This window comes from Atta colombica, unplaced genomic scaffold (assembly GCF_001594045.1).
Source record: "Atta colombica isolate Treedump-2 unplaced genomic scaffold, Acol1.0 scaffold238, whole genome shotgun sequence".
Taxonomy (NCBI): Eukaryota; Metazoa; Arthropoda; class Insecta; order Hymenoptera; family Formicidae; genus Atta; species Atta colombica.
Genome location: NW_017259336.1, coordinates 2,187,854 through 2,190,547, shown reverse-complemented (window position 1 = coordinate 2,190,547; position 2,694 = coordinate 2,187,854). Strand labels below are relative to the sequence as shown.

Sequence of the window (2,694 nt, the reverse complement as noted above, 5' to 3'; positions counted from 1 at the left end):
GATAATATTATTTTGGAAAATTCCATTTGAAGAGGTTTTTTTGTAAATTAGTATTATTTTTCGTGAAATAATGTCGCTTTTGTTTTATTATATCTGCATAAAATTTAGAAATCGAAATCGATCTGTTTTAAATGTATTCTTAAGTTTCGTTATTTTTACCACTTTAATCTCACTACATTACATACATTGCGATTCAAAGTATATCATTCACGCATCACTAGTTTTGCTTACAGAATCTATTCGCATTCACTTCCGGCGATTCACACTACTACCCTTGAATATCGGTTTCAATAAATTAAAATACTTTATTTGATGATTGAGAAATGATAATTGATTTAATAAAATTTGTGATTGGAGTTTACTTGCTTATTTGAAGCAACTTTATTTTGTTGAGTGACAATTTTCTTATTCTTTATTACTTTAATATCATGTAGCACTTTCAATTATTAACGTAAAGGTTATTTTATATTTTTAAACCAATAATAAAAGGAAATATCTGTTTTGTAGTCTACGAGTTTAAAACTTCTCGAGTACCTACTTATAAAAAACTAAATTATTTTAACTTCTCTTATAATTAGCCTCTTGTTCTTTTTCTTTCTTAAAATATAGCGAAAAGAAATCGTGTTGAAAAGTAAATCAATTGAATCGTTCGGAGGTAAATTGACGATCAAAGTTAGTCGGGAGGAAAGATGATTTACGATTGGCCAGCGGGTTTAAGACAATTTTTCGAGATTATGTTCGCTTTGTTTGCCATCTTGAAATACAGCATGAAGCTGAGAACGTTCGTTTGCGGCCTAGGACCATTGAATGAGTTTTGAGTACAGGCAATTTTTTCGGATTTGCGTCGGCTTTCTCTGACGTACGCGGCCTAGTTTCGTCGTTCACTGAATCGAGCTACGACAAGACAATCTTTTTCGTTGAATCGCGCACGAATTCCCAGCGATACATAGCCTACAAACGAACTGAATAATTGAAAAAGTTCACGTGTTCAGAATTTGGAGATGTTGAAATTTAAATATTCTTTTAAATTTTCTTATCAACTTTTAAATTTTATGTGAATTCTTTTCACGAAGAGTATTACCTTTATTCTAAAAATTAAATATATTCTTTATGTCTTTGTATTTTATAAATGACTTCCATAGTAAGAAATTCTACATTATTACTATTTTAGTTAGTAATATAAATAATAGTACCATTTGTCAGTTTCTCAATCATCATACATAAATCTCTTTTATGAAACGAATGATTTGATTTTAATTTATCAAGCGTGAAAATTTTATATAATTTTATATATATATATATTTTGTATACACGAAGTGTCACATAATTATTTTGTTATTTGTAATTTTCGATATTGTTTCGAATTCGCGCGATCGCGCGGCTATGAATTGTTCGCGCCTTTCAATTTCAGTAAAAACGAATCGTTTGCATCGATGCCACGCGACGATGGAGATCATCATCAGATTCAACAGCACTCTGAATCGCGGTTTCGCAAGCGGATTGATTCGCTTCCCCGGAGAGGACGGAACGATCGTTCGTTATTCAGCGGGATCTATACAGAGGATCTGGGAGGATCTATATCATCGCGATGCGGATCGATTGTTATCGAAATACGAGGACCGACGCGCGGTTCCTCCTATGCGATCGTAGTCCTGTTAGAATTTCCGACAATTCGCAAATTTCCGTTTAACGGAAAAATATCTCGTATTAGCAACGTTTGTTTGCATGTCCTCGTTGCAATCGCAATACCTGGTTACATGCCGGATGGATTTCTGCAGGAAGAGAAAAGCGATTGAGCACTTCCTGATGAAATCCGTTTACGCCATATGACAGTTAATTAAATTAATTGATTAAATTGTGCCAGCGACGAGTTCGCAAAATGGATAACCCAGGTGTGGCTAAGTGATTACGATTAGAGTTGCGCAATTATACGGGATTTGTCCGTGCGAGATCGAGTCCTTGGGAGGGTGGTTTTGCAACATGTTACTTCGCGTCAGGCCGTCCCTTATATAAATAATGTTCTTTCAGTGATTCTTAAAGAAAAAGAAAAGATGTATTGTTTATTGCAATTGTTCAAATAGCTCGCAAAATTTATTAATTACATCAGAATTATAAATTCACTTGCGCTATAAAATAAAAGCAGCGTTATTCGATGTAAATTTCATGACTTTTAATATCTTACTATATTAATTGTGGAATAGAGAGTCATAAATTCATACGAATATAATCGCAGTTAAACTGCTTATATTTACTTCTAAGTTAGTTTTCTTCCGATATTTCTATATCGTACGATTATGATTCACAATCAGGTAATGTTTAATAGTATGGGACGAAATAGAATTTAAGCATGTCCGTTTAAGAATTATATTATTCAGAATTATGTTAAGAAAATAAAACTTTCAATCTTAATATCAGGAGTACGGAATTTTCGCTAAGCGCTCTCAGGAGAATGGAACTCTCAAGTGCCTACTCAGTTTCAGCAAATTATATGAAATCGATCATTTTTAACATGTATTATATGAATTAATATACGTGAAATTATATATGTGTATAATATATGTACTAATTGTTAATGTGAAGTTAAATGAAACCGATAATTTTTAATATGTTGTTACAAACGTTTCTATAATCAATCTTCTACAATTTCAAATGCTCTCGAATAAAATTCTATTCAATCAAACGTTTATTGCATAC

General features: G+C 32.3%; 1 protein-coding gene across 2 annotated transcripts in view; it reads left to right on the top strand.

Moving 5' to 3' along the window:
* LOC108688778 (potassium voltage-gated channel protein Shal) overlaps positions 1-1,995 on the top strand; it is a 98,626-nt gene extending 96,631 nt beyond the window's left edge. For both annotated transcript variants that reach the window (XM_018195182.1, XM_018195185.1), the window contains one exon: positions 1,412-1,995. The gene's annotated coding sequence lies outside the window, so the exon portion shown is untranslated. The remainder of the gene's footprint in view (positions 1-1,411) is intronic.
* Positions 1,996-2,694: the final 699 nt, after the last annotated feature.